This window comes from Aristolochia californica, unplaced genomic scaffold (assembly GCF_029961685.1).
Source record: "Aristolochia californica isolate CCGP_79_NKW_82.1479 unplaced genomic scaffold, dmAriCali1.0.hap1 SCAF_2, whole genome shotgun sequence".
Lineage (NCBI taxonomy): Eukaryota > Viridiplantae > Streptophyta > Magnoliopsida > Piperales > Aristolochiaceae > Aristolochia > Aristolochia californica.
Genome location: NW_027181881.1, coordinates 34371290 through 34388892, shown reverse-complemented (window position 1 = coordinate 34388892; position 17603 = coordinate 34371290). Strand labels below are relative to the sequence as shown.

At 40.6% G+C, this 17603-nt stretch overlaps 2 pseudogenes; both read left to right on the top strand.

The window, feature by feature from the left end:
• Window positions 1–1568: 1568 nt before the first annotated feature.
• On the top strand, window positions 1569–3032 carry LOC137954996 (3-ketoacyl-CoA thiolase 1, peroxisomal-like; annotated as a pseudogene).
• Window positions 3033–9689: 6657 nt separating this feature from the next.
• Window positions 9690–13239, top strand: LOC137956446 (pyrophosphate-energized vacuolar membrane proton pump 1-like; annotated as a pseudogene).
• Window positions 13240–17603: the final 4364 nt, after the last annotated feature.

The following is a 17603-nucleotide window of genomic DNA, read 5'->3' as shown; positions in this document are numbered from 1 at the left end:
TTGGATCTAATCCCAATTATTAACCAGAAACTCCACAGAATTGAAAGGGGAATGGCAGCAATGCGTGAAGGAGCCGCAGTAGAGAGAAAAGTCGTGGAGCAAAAGTCCCGAGCAGATGCTGTCTCAGATGGGAGGAAAAGCCACGACCAAGAAAAATTAACAATTTCCGTGCAGGGAAATCAAGAGCCGAAGTCCAACAGCAGGGAGCCTGGAAATCTGAAATCAAAGTCTATAACCTCAAATCCAAAATTGTCCAAAACCTCGTCGGAATCGACCTGCTCGGGCCCTGTTTGTGGAAAATTTTCAATCAGGTGGGAGTTTTGAATATGAGAAGGTAGCCAACGTGGGAAAATTTGGAGATGAAATTTTTTTGGGTATTCTGGTAATGGTCGAGAGAATTCTATGGGGGATGAATTATTTTTCTGTGGCTGGGTTGAATAGTAGGACGAATTATTTTTCTATGGTTGTTATTACAGTGCAGAAAGGGGCTCCAATAGATAGATGGATTGGAGATAATCTAGAGGAGATAAGAAAAATGGAAGATGACAAGCAGTTGTATGATGAAATGCCTGGCAGAAAGGGGAAGTACAGCAATTCTCTACTTAGCAGTTTGGGTTTTTTGGAAAAGGTGGAAACTATGATGTGGGGGATGATTTTTATTACTATTGATGGTATTCTATCATCCATTTATGGTTGGACTCCCGGTGGCTTCACCTATATTTGCATCATTGGCAAAGACCCACAATCCATTTAGGCTTATTGGGGTTGAATTATCAGTCTGGACTTTAGTTGTAGCTAGTTGTGGTTGTTCATTTGACTTTTGGTCCATTGTCATATGCTGCATGTTGGTTGGCTTTTGAGAAGCTTCATTTATAAGTCTTGCGGCTCCATTTATTGATAACAATGCACCTAAAACTCAGAAAACAGCTTGGCTTGGAATATTCTTCATGTGTATACCAACGGGGTGGCTTTTCGATTAAGCCTTTGCAGTGGTTTTCCTTCATCTGGATCAAAAATAGTGTTGTAACCTATGGAGAGTGGTGTTATAAAAGTTCAAGATGCTAATACACCTAAGGACACAACTGATGGTGCTGAGGAACGTTTTCACTTATCAAGATGGACAGCTTGTGCTTACACTCAAGGGTTCTTCAACTAATTTTTTTGTGCTGCGACTGTGGCACTGTAGAAACCAGTGTTGACAACACTGTGAGTAGAAGCAGTAGTGACTTATGAAGCATAATTATCTGTTTTTGTGGGCACAATAGATAATCCTCTGTAGGATGTAGCTAATTCTGGCCGAAAAGGGGCAGCAACAAATGTAATTACTGTTCTAACTGCATGTGCCATTCGTGGAGCTCTTGAGACTGAATGATGCTGAAATTTAAAATTGTTGCTGCTATTGCAGTGAAGAAAAGTGCAAAACATCTTAAAATGCAAACTAAGAGTCAGGATTTGGATGCAGCAGGTGTCCTTCGTCATTTTGGAAAAACTGACTTTTTGTCATCAGCGGCAAACTTGGGTCCTCCAGTGGAACAAGGGACTGTTGGTGGCACTGCATTTCTTCATCTATGAATGTGGAGGAGGAGAATGTGTGCTGCAATGGGAACAAGGATAAAATGCATGAACATGTAAGTGGTCATGACACGGTAGAGTTGCATGGAGCAAATGTCCTTTTGACTGCTGTCTACAAAATAGTGCTGTCAGACAGCCAAGAAAACAATGCTGCTGTGAAAACAGTGCAGAATCCAGTCCTGAATACAGTGGCAGTGCAGAAAACTGTGCTGAAAACACTGGTAGTGCTGAGCACACTGCTGCTAATTTAGATGGGAGGTGCAGAGAAGATTTTGCACTCTATTTCAAGGGGAAGGCATCAACTTGCCAGAGGCCATGAATCCCAACTTCCTTGCTGCGGCTATAGCAATTCACCAGAGCACACTAAATGCTCTTCATGAGTCCTATCAACAGAATTACAGCAACGTTTCTGCTACCAACTCTAGAGGCGACTGGCCCTTCCTAGAGGCTATTATTTATATGTTATGTATGCAGCATGTTGGCCAAGGTGGTGAACTTGGCCGGGCTCCACCGACTGAAAAATATGACTGCAGGGTGGCTGTTCTCAATACAGCAAAATAAGCACCTAATAGGCCACCTGAAGAGGCTCATGGGTTCTTCCACAATTTGCTGTCTGCAGCCACGTTAGATCGTCATGGATACTTACACGATGCTGCTGGTTTTCCAGCCCATGTTGGCATGCGGGTTTACTGGATGCAAGCATTCTATGCTGGTTTTCCAGAAACGGTGCCCATCATAACTATGAAACAGAGAGGTTCTTCTAGCCTTCAGGCTGTTACCGCTGTTACTGCAGCTATACAAGCTGACTTCGATGACATAGGACTGGGAGCTGGATTAAATTCGATGACTGCATATACTATGGCATAGGAAGGCTCAATCCACCCTATGATAAAGAATTTCCAGCAAGCTCCAGATTTTCTTCCTTAGGGTATTATTTCTGAATATGTTCTTCATCGAATTGGTGTCACCAAGCAGGAGCAAGACCTTTCTGCCGTTCTCTCCCAAAAGCAATCTGCTACAGCAACTACATCAGTGGCTACAAAGATCATTGACACTAAAAATCAGGAGGAGAAAAATGTTGTACTTTCTATGGATGATGGCTGCCTTCATAATGCATTTGTGTCCGACCGGGTGAAGCAGAAGACTATTTTCAAGAAGGATGGCATGACCAATGCTGGCAACTCGAGCCAAGTAGGTGATGGTGCTGGTGAAATCCTCTTTATTGGAAGCTTAGTTTCAGAGCAAAAGGCATTACTGATTCTGGTGTATTCAGGAATTTTACTGTTGTTGGCGTGGACCCTTCTGTAATGGGCATAGGTCCACCTATTGCAATTTCTGATGCGGTGAAGGCACTGTATGAGGAAGTAGTTCCTGCATTTGATTTCATGTGTTATGGTCCTGGGTTAAGTACTTGCCTTCCCGCTACCTACCAGGCCGGTCTTTTGGGTAGTATTGGCTAGGTGCTTAACAATTGGTATCAGAGCAGGAACACGATGCCCATCGAAGACCCATATTTGGTGATGCACAGACAAGTCCGTGAAATGGCTGAAGATGGTGACATGCCGAAAAGTATACAGATGTGGCGTGCTGGCTGGGTGCAATATTGGCTGACGACCTAGTACAGAGAGGCATTCCTCGCAGAAGATATCTCTGACGGAGAGAAATTATGGCGAATGAAGAGGTATAGAGAGGCATCCCGTGGAAAAACTCTCTGACGGGAAAAAGGGTAACACCGAGGCTTTGACTTTGTGTTGTCTATCGGCTGAGACTCCTGTGGAGGATTTGGGGGAAACCTCAAATCCAGATTCACCCCAAACGCCTCAGCACTACCATCCACCCTCACCTCCACTAGCGCCGACCACCGACGACGATTCTGCGACGACGACCTCTGAAATTGGGGACTCAACATGTCCCAAATTGGAAGGATATCACGAAATCCCTTCGGCGACACCCACAGAAGACCATTTCCAGGTCCCCCCTCAAGTCCGAAAGCTCGCCCTTTCGGAAGATATTTCTGAAATCCGTAAATCAAACCTCCCCTACTCACGACAAACCACACTCCGTTCCGAACAAGAGAGGGAAAATTTTCCAGCCATTCCGACCAGGAAATATTTCCGTGAGCACTTTGTCTTGGCAAATTTCTAAGCGACGAAGCCTTCAAGGGTTGTTGTTCACCGCCGGAGCAGCAGGAGACTCCGTCGATAAAATTTCTGCATTGTACGGTGCCATGAGGATGGCATACGACCGTCCCCCGCCTTAGTCAGTGCCGTGAAGGAAGGAGCCTAGGTTCCCGCAATGTCCGACGTCCGCTCTGTTTGGGATCGGCATGAGGATGAGGAAGATTTCCGATTTTCCCAGAAGACCCATCGGCCAAATCGAAGGAGGAAGATGATTCCCGATTCAAATTTTCCTAAGTTAGGCAAATTTGATCAGCGCAGGAAGCTGAGTCACGCACGGGACCGGGCTTCCAAAACCGAGTCAACCCAGGCCAACTCGGACTGGGTCAACTTGGGAAAATAAAAAATCTTTCGCTAGCTTGAGGCTCTCCGATACCGCGGTTGACACTTGCGCATACACTACTTCCGAGCTTGAGGACAAGCTCGTCTTCCGGGGGTGTAATGTTATGCACGCAATAACTTTAAATGTTATGCATGCAATAACATTATTATTTTAGTTGTTTTCTTTAATTTACTTTATTTTATTTTAGTTTTAGGTTATAGGGGTATTTTACAAATATTTTATTTATAGGGGTATTTTAGAATATTTTATTGTAAACCCTAACCGGGTGAACCCTATTTAAGGGGTAAGAGTAATGAGAAACAAAAACATTGAGTACTGAAGTTAATTTAGGGGTAGTATTGGCTAGGTGCTTAACCGTATTGGAGTGTGCTACAACAAGTGATGTTGGCATTGTCGATAAAAAAAAATTGCTTCTCAGGTGGAATGCTCCAGTCTTATCGTTCAGAGGGCTGACTTAGATACAGCGGATGCTACTTGGAAACAGGTGGAGACATCGGCAAGGGCAAGCAGACTCTACCTTCGAGCTTGAGGACAAGTTCTTTCTCCCGGGGGTGTAATGTTATGAACACAATAACATTATTAAGTTATTTAGAGTAAAATTAATTGTTTTTATTTAATTTACTTTATTTTATTTCAGTTAAAAAATTAATAGGCCACAAGGGTATTTTTTTAATATTTTATCTTGAACCTTGTAAGGGTGAACCCTATTTAAGGGGTAAGAGTAATGAGAAAAACAAGTAGATTTAGAGTAAACAAGGGTTTTGAGTTCTCCTCAACGAGCTGAGGGGTGTGCGTTCTCTTCAAAGAACCTAGGGTTTTCAATCTTCCCTTCGGCTTGATTTTCTTCTTTCTCTCTTCCTCCCTACAAATCATTGTGTTAGATCCAGGACCATAACATAGTCACTGGCTCCATACCGAGCGGTTACGGCCTCTTCTAAAAAAGAAATCGGTCCAAGATTCAAGTGCTTTTGTTGCGACTCGTGAATCGTGATCATGTACACTTTGGCAGCTAGAAATTTTGGCGAGAAGGATGAGCTGGATCTGGAGATTGGAGAAATGTTGTTGTGGATATTCATGGCGATCCTGCTACCGTTTATGCAAAAGTCTAAGTTTTCGCTATTGTTGCACGAAGCCCAGTAAGCTTTAAGGCCACGTTGGAGAAACGAACTAACATCGACGTCTGTTACAATGTGGGACCAACCATGATGCACGAGATGGTGGGACCCACCATGAGGACGTGGGATGTCAAGAAGAGTTCTCATCCAAGTTAGCATAAGTTAAGAAGATAAGAAGCACAAGCTGAAATGAGTTAGAAGACTTGAAGATCAAGTGGGACCCACAAAGATACCACAAGTTGGAATCTTATAAATATGAGCTGGAAGATCATGTGGGACCCACAAGGATAAGACCTCAAGCTCACCTCCTCCCTTATTTCCATGTTATTGAAGAATATTTATAGTTCAACTTATATTAGAACTCTATTAGATTGTGTTATCCTTTCAAAGTAGACTTATCTTAGAGAGTTAGAGTTGGAATGTAATTAGGAGATTTAAAGGTGAATTGTATAAGGACTCTATCACTTCCTCTACTATAAATAGAGGTGTTGTAATTCAGAATTAATCAAGTTCTACAATTTTATCTTGAGTAAATCTCTCTCTCATTGCTTGGTGCACACCTTGTTCCTCTTCTCTTCTTCTCTCTACCCGAGAGCCTTCTTCCCCTTTTCTCCTTTTTTTCTTTCTCTCTTCCCTTGGTTGGAATATTGGAAAAGGGATCCTAAATTTAACATGGTATCAGAGCATTAAATTTAGGATCCTACATCAAAAGGAATGCTCTAAGAATATATGATCAACACAACTCATAGAAGGCTCCTTGTGAAGGAAGATAAAAAAGCTTGAGATAAGTTTCCTTCATTATATTTTTATTATTTCATGTTACTGGTTTCCAGATTTAGAAGATGATTTAAAAATTAGTATGTAAATTTTTTTCATCCTATGAGATTGTGGATATGAATGCCTCTCGATCTAGAAGAACCTATCAAAGCAGTTTTGTCGGTTTGGAATTTTTGTTAACCGAGACCAGCCCATGATCAGATTGTTGAAATTTTTTTTGTGGGAGCTAGATTCCCCTAATATATAAGATTGATATTGAGTCTATTATGAGTGGTTATTTACTCAGAAAAAAATCATAATAATGATTGTTTAACATCAATGCTAAAATTCTCCATGCACCAAGTTGTTTGAAGAATACTACTTGGATATTTTGATTAGAATTTTTTGGAGAATTATTTTCGTTGAAGGGCCTATTATTGATAAAGAAAATGTGAGTAGAAAAGGTTGTATACTCAGAATTACCACAATACCCTTATGAAGGGTATCAAATTTTATGAGTTGGTCAACATCGGTTCGGAGGTTTCTTATAACAAAGGACCTACTTGGTTATCTCACCAACCGTGGACCACCTATTGATCAAGAAGACATTTTTTTATAACAAATGGTTAAAAAATTATACCATTGTGATTAGTTGGCTAATCAAAATCATGGAAAAATTGTGGAAAGAAAACACTCATTGTGGGAGATATGGCCACTCTATCGATACATGCTATTACTAGGAAAGGAGTTACAGAGGAAAAAATGGTCACTATGGAGAAATATGTTATAATGCCAACGACAACTCAGACATTTATCCTGGATAATTGACTCCGGAGCCTCCGAGCATCTTATTGGTAATAGACGTTTATTACATTCTGTATCTCCGTGTCTTTCACATAAGTTTGTTACCATAGCTGACGGTTCTCAAACCAAGGTTCAAGGGAAAGGATCCACTTTCGTTACACCATCACTTCCGTTCAATGATATTCTATTTGTTCCTACCTTCCCTTTGAATCTGTTATCTGTTAGTCAGTTGATAAAGTATTTTAATTGCTCTATCACCATCTCACCCACTTCATGTGTACTTTAGGATCTTATAACAAAGCAGGTGATTGGTGGAGGCCATGAACAAGGGGGGCTATACTACATGGATGTGCCAAAAATAAATACTGTTTCCACCAGTGAAAATGAGACAAGGCTATGGCACAACTGGTTGGGACATCCATCTTCACAATCTCTTCATTATATGTTTCCTACTCTTAAAGTCAGGTCCGAGTTTCATTGTGAAGTTTTTAAACCGAGTAAACATCAAAGGAGTATATACTCACCTCATCTAGAAGTCAAAAGTATTACTTCATTTTTATTAATTCATACCGATGTACCCTTGAACGTCGCAAATATTTCTAAAGTCAGGTATTTTATTACCTTTATTAATGATTTCACTCGTACCACTTGGTTGTTTCTTTTTAAGGAGAGTTCTGTGATACCATTAATTTTTAAGTCTTTTCATGCTATGGTACTCACTCAGTTTGGTCAGAACATAAAAATACTTCATTCTGATAATGCCAAAAAATACATTTCTAAAGAACTTGACTCTTTTTGTCAAGAAAATGGTATATCCATCAAACATCATGTGCCTACACTCCTCAAAAAAATGGTGTAGCCAAACGGAAAAATTGTCATATTCTTGAGGTAGCTCGAGGTTTAATATATGCCATGAAAATTCCATACTTTTATTGGCCTCATGCAATCCTGACCGCGTGCTTTCTTACAAATTGACTACCATCTTCTGTTCTTGGTAATAAATCTCCTTACTCTATATTATTACCAAATGATGATCCCTTTTCATTGCCCTTGAAAATATTCGGGTGTCAATGTTTTGTCCATATTTCCTCCGCAAAATACAGTAAACTTGATCTTAAATCTATCAAGTGTATCATTCTAGGATACTCTCATACACAAAAGGGTTATGTTTTTTATAATCTCACTCTTAAGCGTTTACTTGTGTCCAAGGATGTCACATTTTTTTGAAGACTCTCCATACTATTCTGACAATGCACCTCTAGGTTTATCTTCAGTACCAAGTTCTCCTCGACCGGTTGTGCCCCATGCTATAGAAACTTCTCAGCCCCCCGAAACACCGGCTCACACCACACCTGCTCAGTTTACGGATCCCACTGAAGTAAGTCCATCTTCTCCAATTGTTTTTGGCCCACAATATGATACTCATCCTATCTCACAAAGAATTGAATTCAGATCATGCACCATACCCTCTACGTCTCATCCCATATCAAATTTTGTGTCTCATCATCATTTGTCCCCTGCATGTTGTCAATTTCTCTCTGCTATTTCTTTCATATCTATACCACAGTCCCTATCAGGAGGCTCTCAAACATACGGGTGGAAGGCAGCAATGGATGAAGAAATGTAGACCCTTTATGAAAATTAGAGATGGGCTCTAGTTCCACTTCCATTAGAAAAGAAACTTGTTGGTTGGAAATGGGTGTTTACTGTGAAACACAATCCGGATGGATCTGTGGCTTGGCTGAAGGCTCACCTCGTGGCTAATGGCTATGCGCAATATTATGAAATTTATTATGAGGAAACCTTCTCTCTAGTGGCAAAAATGAACTCGGTACGTGTGTTATTATCTCTGGTACATAACTCTTCCTGGCACATATATTAACTTGATGTGAAAAAGGCCTTTTTGAATGGGGACATCAAAGAAGAAATTTATATGCAACAACCTGGGTATGTGGATGAGGGGGAGTCAGTATGTTGACTAAAAAAATCTTTGTATTTCGTGCATGGTTTGAGAAATTTAGTCAAGCCCTCATACGGGTTTGGAGATCACTCAACTTTTATTAAAAACACACCTAGAGGAAAGGTAATTATGTCAATATATGTTGATGATATCATTTTAACGGGTAGTGATTCTAAGGCCATCCAGGAAACAAAAGAAAAAATATGTGCTGAATTCAAAACAAAAGATCTTGGACTACTCAAATATTTTTTGGGTATTGAAGTATTACAATCTAGACATAGGATTGTGCTATCCCAAAGGAAGTATGTTATGCACACAATAACATTATTATTTTAATTATTTTTCTTTAATTTACTTTATTTATTTCAGTTTTAGGCCACAGGGGTATTTTTGGAATATTTTTTTTATAGGGGTATTTTTGTAATATTTTATCTTAAACCCTAACAGGGTGAACCCTATTTAAGGGGTAAGAGTAATGAGAAAAGACAAGCATTGAAGTATTAAGAATTAGTTTAAATCTAGCGTAGAGAGGCTTAGAGTTCTCCTCAATGAGCTCTAGGGTTATCAAGCTTCCCTTAGACTCGATCTTTCATTTTTGTCTTCCCCATGTCTTCCTACTATCCCTACGGTAATGCTTGGAATACTCGTAACCCGTGGCAGACCCCAGATCCTCCCAAAGAATCCTTGTGTCAGATCTGCGATCGTAACAACTGGTATCAGAACAGAAACACAATGGGCTATTCATTGTCCCCTGAAGAGTGGATTGTTCTGGACAAGGTACGTGATTCAATGGAAAAGGTTTGCGATTCAATGGAAAAAATATGCAAAGGATTGGAAGAAGTGAAAGAATCATTACAGGAGGGAATGCGTAGAACTTCTATTGAAATTTCTGTGCTGAAGAGGGATATCGATGTTGCAGAAAAGAAGAAGGTCATGCGACCTCAAATCTCCAAGTACGAAATACACACTGAGACAGTCGATCGAGAAGCTGTCTCGGATGGGAAAATTGATGACTTGCAAGACGCTATTTTACCAGTCAAAATCCCAGCCGAAGTCCCTACAGAAGAGGCAGACGCAGTTTTAGACGAGCAAAAAGGCCATGCCTCAGAAACTTTCAAAATTTCCGTGCAAGGAGATTCAAAGCCGCATAACGGGGACCAAGATTTGGGGCATTCGGCAGGGTTTTCTGCCAAAACATTATCGGTAGTGGACGATACTGGGGTGATCCCAAATCCTACTATGGGGGCCTCAAAAATCTCCCAAGGAAATCCGAAATCGGAGGGGTATGCGGCCATAATTGGCTGCTTTGGGTTCGACCTCACACAATCCATTATCACGGCCAACAAAAGGTTTTCCAAAATAGTAGACAGACGCATTCTGGTCTGACTCTGTCTCGACGAATCAGTTCGACCATCCCTCCTCTGTTTCAGAAACTCCCCAAGCGGCGAAGCCACAAAGGGCTGCCTTTGGCCACCGGACATGGAGGAGGCTCCGTCGGGGCCATCGGAAACAAATCAGATGGGGTGTGACTTCCGGCCCCCCCTTCGCACTCGCAATCCACCTCTCGACAGAACAGAGGGAACCCAATTTCCAAATTGGGTGGGGTAAGTTTCAACAACTTAATTTTTGCATTCAATTTTGCGGTAAGATGAACAAATTCGTGCAGCTGTGTGATGTCTCTGCAATCCAAGAGAAACTTTTTTTGGGGATTCCGGGAAGGAAAATAAAAATTGAATGGAGGTTGTTTTATTTTTCTGTTGCTGTGAACCTCAACATGTCTCAGAAATGTTTTTTGGGGGGATTTTGTTTTTCTGTTGATGAGCACAATACCTGTGCCTTTGTGAGTTGTCAAATTGAAGTTACCCAGGCTCAAGGAACTGAAATAGCGAACAATTCTGGTGGAGGCAACCCAGAGAATTTGACAAAGGATGAAGGTCAAAAAGAGGTGTTTCCTGATGCAGCACAGTCTGAGATTCTAAATGAAACTAGTACCCAGAATGGGTCTTTTTGAACTCAAGCTATAGAGTCAAATAATGAAAAAGAGATTCAAAAAGATTCAAAATCCAGGGATGAACAAGCCTCATTTGGTTACAGTTGGAAGCTCTGCAATGTTACTATAGGAACTGATTACATCCCTTGTTTGGACAATGAGGAAGCCATCCTTAATTTGTGGAGTACCAAGCTTTATGAGCATAGGGAGAGACACTACCCTGAGGAAGGATCTACTTGTCCTATCCCTCTTCCTGAAGGATACAAGCGGCCCATCTCTTGGCCTGACAGTAGGATCAAGATTTGGAACCACAATGTTCTGCATACCAAGCTTGCTGTGGTAAAAGGACACCAGCATTGGGTGAAAGTTACTAGCGAGTACCTTACGTTCCCTGGTGGTGGAACACTGTTTAAGCATGGTGCTCTGGATTATGTTGATTTCGTTCAAGAGACACTTCCTGACATTGCATGGGGGAAACGAAGTCGTGTTGTATGGGACGTTGGCTGTGGGGTTGCCAGCTTTGGAGGTTATCTCTTTGATAGAGATGTTATTACTATGTCCTTTGCTCCCAAGGATGAACATGAAGCTCAAGTTCAATTTGCACTTGAAAGAGGCATTCCGGCTTTATTTGCTGCTCGGGCACTGTTAGTGGATAAGTTTCATTTCAGTGGGAGTGAAGCATATGGGAAGGGAGCCATCGTGGTTCGAAATAGAGATACAAAATTTTTGGGTGTAGTACAGATGCTTGGTTGGTTGTATAATTATGTTATTAGTTTTTTTGCACAAAAGGTTGTCATTATGCACTACAAGTGAGAACACAGAAATTGGAATCCTCTTTTACCTCTCATTTTCCATTGTTGTCCATGAGTCAGTTGTTGGCTAGAAATTCTGTTGGAATTTCTGGCGTGAGTTGGAGGGAGCTGAATGCCATTGATAGTGGGATCAACGACGTTGTTCCTTTTCTGTTTGAGAAAGGGCTTAATTATCACAGAGGTGTGTTTTAATAGACATTTTGTTGGGTTTTCTGGAATTGGTCTCAGAGGCTACAGCTGATGAGAAGCTGATTGAAGTGCTTTCTGAGTTGGGTATAATTACTTCGTGCAAGATTATGCGGGCTCCAAGTAGCATATTGGTGGAGAAAATATCATCGGTTGAGTGGAGGGAACTAATTGTAGGAGAGAGGGTCCCACGATTCACAAAAGGAGAAATCAGATTAATTAAGGGCTTGCTGGATTTTGTCGGTATCAATCAGTATACTTCAACTTCTATTTATGATTCTGGATCGACATATCAGGCAGTAAGAGATTGCAATGCTGGTTTTGCTTATGAACGCGATGGAGTGCCAATTGGTCCTAGAGAAAATACAGTGTGGCTCTACATCTTCCCATGGGGAATGTATAAAACAGTCAAGTACGTAAAGGAGCATTTCAATAACCCAACAGTCTTCTTATCTGAAAACGGTATTGAACCTTGTTTGAAAAATTAGCTCATCATTTCCGCTGCTCTCATGTCTGTTGGTATTGCTATTGTTAGCTGGATTGGCTTGCCATGGTCCCTTACAATCTATAATTTTGGAGCCCAGAAGGTTGTGAAGAACTGGGAGTTGTTCCTCTGTGTTGCTGTTGGTCTGTGGGCTGGACTTGTCAATGGGCTTGTAACTGAATACTACACCAGTAATGCTTACAACCCTGTGCAAGATGTTGCTGATTCCTGCAGGAAAGGAGCTGCCACAAATGTGATCTTTGGGCTGGCTTGGGGATATAAGTATGTCATTATTCCCATTTTTGCAATTGCAGTCAGCATTTTTGTCCGTTTTAGTCTTGCTGTTATGTATGGTTTTGTAGTGGCTGCAATTGGGATGCTGAGCACCATCGCCACTGGGTTGGCAATTGATGCATATGGACCCATAAGTGACAATGCCAGAGGTAATGCTGAGATGGCGAGCATGAGCAACAGAATACGTGAGAGACCCGACACCCTTGTTACTGCTGGAAACACTACTGCTGCTATTGGAAAGGGCTCTGCGATTGGTTCAGCCGCCCTGGTGTCTTTAGCTCTTTTTGGTGCTTTTGTGACCCGGGCTGCAATTTCAACGGTGGATGTTGTGACACCTAAAGTCTTCATTGGGTTGATTGTGGGTGTAATGCGGGTAGAGGGTAGGCAATGCCATCCGGGAATGAGGGCAGGCAGAGATGCTGCTTGGGGCGATGTAGCGAGATTCGACACGCATTCCAATATTTGACTATTTTAATTTTTTTTTCTAGAGGGAATTGTCTAGTTTTGGGCATCCGGAGGGCAGACATAGCTATCACGGATGCTAATGGGGACTAGGTGGAGACGTCGGCATATAGACCCTACTTTCGAGCTTGAGGACAAGCTCATTCTTCCAAGGGGTGTAATGTTATGCAAACAATAACATTATTATTTTAATTATTTTTCTTTAATTTACTTATTTATTTCAGTTTTAGGCCACAAGGATATTTTTGGAATATTTTTTTATAGGGGTATTTTTGGAATATTTTATTTATAGATGTATTTTTGTAATATTTTATCTTAAACCCTAACAGGGTGAACCCTATTTAAGGGGTAAGAGTAATGAGAAAAGACAAGCATTGAAGTATTAAGAATTAGGTCAAATCTAGCGTAGAGAGGCTTAGAGTTCTCCTCAACGCGCTCTAGGGTTATCAAGCTTCCCTTAGGTTTGATCTTTCGTTTTTGTCTTCCCCATGTCTTCCTACTATCCCTATAGTAATGCTTGGAATACCTGTAACCCGTGGCAGACCCCAGATCCTCCCAAATAATCCTTGTGTCAGATCTGGGACCGTAACATAGTATGCCCTAGATCTACTGGAGGAGATAGGAATGCTGGGATGCAAACTAGCAGACACTCCTATGGACTCAAATACAATACAGGAGAAGATGTAGGTATCAGAAAGTATTAGAGACTAGTGGGAAGACTTATTTACGTATGTGTAACAAGGCCAGATATATCATATGCAGTAAGTGTGGTGAATCAATACATGCACAAACCACAACTTAGTCATTGGCAAGCACTTGAAAGGATATTACGATATCTGAAAGGAGCTTCAGGAAGAGGGCTTCTCTATAAAAATCATTGTCACTTCAACATCGAAGGATTCTCAGATGCAGATTGGGCTGGATCCCCGGATGACAAGAAATCTACTTCGGGATTTTGTACGATGGTTGCAAGGAATTTGGTTACATGGAGAAGCAAGAAGCAAAATGTAGTAGCACTGTCCAATGCTGAAGTAAAATACAGAGCCATGGCACACGCTGTTACTGAACTCCTATGGATAAGATCTCTTCTCACTGAATTGGGATTCTACAAAGATGTTTTGATGGATCTATATTATGATAATCAAGCAACTATACACATTACATCGAATTGAGTCTTTGTTATGGTTCCTAGCCATGGATCTAGTAATTCGGTGAGGTACCAATGAATCCAGCACTGTCTGAGGGTTCTAGATCACGTAACCATGAAAAGAACTCTCTTTTTCTCTCTCTTCTTCGTTATACTTGAAAAGGAGTTTCCTTTTCTCAATTATAGGTATAACCAAGGGATCAAGGGACTGTTAAATAGCCCACACATAAAACCTCCCTTTTAGGATTCACATCAAGATACAGGGTTTCCCTAATATACCAATACTGATCATGCACGTGAAAGAATAAAATTATAACCTTTCTCTACTCGAAAAGGAGTGTAGGATTACCTCTTTGACATAAACACCAGTCCAACAACCTGAAGGTCTCCTTCTTGCAGCAAGACTCCCCGTAACCCTTTCCCTCTTTTTGATTTCCCAGAAAGAGGTAGGGTTCCTATTCTTGCTCGGGAAAGAGAGTAACTCTCGTCTCTTCTCTCTCGATCACACCAAATCTCCACCAATGTAACTCCAAGAACAATGCACGTCAAGGACCCAAAGATAGGAACTCAACAAGGGAACTCTCTACTCTAAATTACTCTAATTTCATACTTGCTTTATTTCTCTTTCTTTAACCCTTAAATAGGGTATTTCAAGTCATGATAGTTTAGGGCTATCAATCCCAACTATACCCCTACGTCCAAACTTATTACATAATCAATAAAAATTTAACTAAAAGCAACATAAAGAATGAAAATTAAATTAGATGACTCAGTGAGTCATTGTCTCCTCCTCTGAGTGACTCGGTGTGCTACTGAGTCCATAACAGTCTTCCATGAAAGAAAAAAGCATATTGAAGTGGACTGCCATTTTATACGAGAAAAGTTCCAAGTGGGTCTTTTATCTCTAAAGCATATATCATCACAAAGTCAATTTGCAGATATTCTCACCAAGCCGGTCAGTCATAAGATTATGTCTACCATCTGTAGAAAGTTGGGCATCTACGATATTTTCTCACCCCCAGCTTGACGGGGAGTGTTACAATGTGGGACCCACCATGAAGACGTGGGATGCCAAGAAGAGTCCTCATCCAAGCTAGCATGAGTTAAGAAGATAAGAAACGCAAGCTGAAATGAGTTAGAAGACTTGAAGATCAAATGGGACCCACAAAGATACCACGAGCTGGAATCTTATCAATATGAGCTGGAAGATCACGTGGGACCCACAAGGATAAGACCCCAACCTCACTTCCTCCCTTATTTTCACGTTTTTGAAAAAGATTTAGAGTTCAACTTATATTAGAACTCTATTAGATTGTGTTATCCTTTCAAGGTAGACTTATGTTAGAGAGTTAGAGTTGGAATGTAATTAGGAGATTTAAAGGTTAATTGTATAAGGACTCTATCACTTCCACTACTATAAATAGAGGTGTTGTAATTCGGAATTAATCAATTTCTACAATTTTCTCTTGAGTAAATCTCTCTCTTTGCTTCGTGCACACCTTGTTCCTCTTCTCTTCTTCTCTTTTCCCGAGAGCCTTCTTCCCCTTTTCTCCTTTTTATCTTTCTCTCTTCTGTTGCTTGGAATATTGGAAAAGGGATCTTGTTGATTTCCAGGACTCCATGAATTTAGCGCATGGAGAAAAAGGGCAAGAAACCCATTAGGAGAAAACTGGAGGAAGAAGGGTTATGAAATTTGATTGTTCCTTACCCTCCCCTGAAGCTCTATTTATAGATTTATGAAACTACTATATTACTATAATACCCCTGAACATAGGGTTTAGGGTTTAGGGTTTTAACCTTGGAACTTTAACATAATTACATCAATACCATCTCTATGAGATGACCCTTTATTTATCATCCTGCCATCAATGTATGTGGGCCTATGGGCCTTCTCCTTGATCTATGGGCTTTGAGCCCGTCTTCTATTTCTCTTGGATGCATGGGTCTTCCTTGGTCTTATGGGCTTGGGCCCATATTCTAATACACTTTGATATGTGTGCCTTCCTTGATCGTGTGGGCTTGGGCCCTGTCTTCCAACACTCCCCCTCAAGCTGGGGGTGAGAGAACGGCATGAACTCTCAGCTTGCTGCAAATGATGTATAAAATCTTTCTTGTATAATATGCCTTCATCTTCCAACACTCCCCCTCACGCTGGTGCTCTCATTTATGAGGCCCAGCTGGTATAATATCATTGAGAGTAAATCACTCCTAGCCACGAAGACATTGCTCTGAACTATCCACCTCCACTACCATGTCCCTCCACAGGACAACAACTCTCAAGTGGTAGAGTAAAATATGATATTAATGGGGGAAGTAACATAAATATAACAATAAGTTCCTCTGTCATGGACTTCCAACCACAAAAAATTGATATTTTTTAACGCACACACAAAGGAAACCTCCTAAAGACCAAACTGAGAAAGAAGATAGATCATACAAGTGAAGTGAATTGTTGTCCAAGAAAACTACACACACACACAAGTTTGTTAAGCGTTTGCGATAAAAGTCTAATTGACTCAAGTTATCAAGTTTTCGTCATCAAAATTTTGTTTTTAAGGGTCAAGGTGATTCAACATCATCTTGCACCCTTGAGCATGATATTAGCGTAATTTGATGGAAAATGAGTCTTTTATGGAAAATAGTACATCTTTCAAGTCAAATTTGAAGGAACATTCCTAAGGCCCAAATTGAGAAAGAAGAGAGGTCATGGAAGCAAAGTTCTCGTTCCCATGGAAACAACTGATTTCTAGTACCTCTTAATAGGATCCTCTTTACACTCACACATACACACACACACACACACACACACGAGTTTGTTAAGTGTTTGTGATAAAATTCTAACTGACTCAAGTAATCAAGTTTTCACCATCAAAATTTTGTTTTATGGGGTCAAGGTGATTCAACATCATCTTGCACCCTTGAACATGATGTTAGCGTAATTTGATGGAAAACAAATCTTTTAGGGAAAATAATGCATCTTTCACGTTGAATTTGAAGGGCCCTTCCTGAGACCCAAATTGAGAAAGAAGAAAGGTCATGGAAGCAAACTAAACTAGTTGTATATAACCAACTCTTCTCTTTCCCATGGAAATAATTGCTCTCTAGTTCCTATTAATAGGATCCTCTTCAGCTTTGAATAAAATAAGAGGAAGAATGTTAGACAATAAAATCAAGGGGGCCTGCATCATGAAGATGACGGCTTGATGAGCCTACTAATAGGAGCATTCTTCCTATTACAGTCATGGGGGGAGGGGAATCCTTGGGTGATATATACTATTTTATGTTAGTATGGTCTATAGAAAGTACAATAGAATTTAGATTTTGCGTTAGTTAACTTTATGGCAAGTGCGGATGGAATTTATTGAAAAACTAGATTGATGATAAAAATAACTAAGAAAGAGGCATACGTCCTATTATAAGTCATTATATATTAGAAATTCTTTTAATTAATTCAGATAAATCTGGTATTGACTATCTTGGTTATAAAATAATTTCTTAATT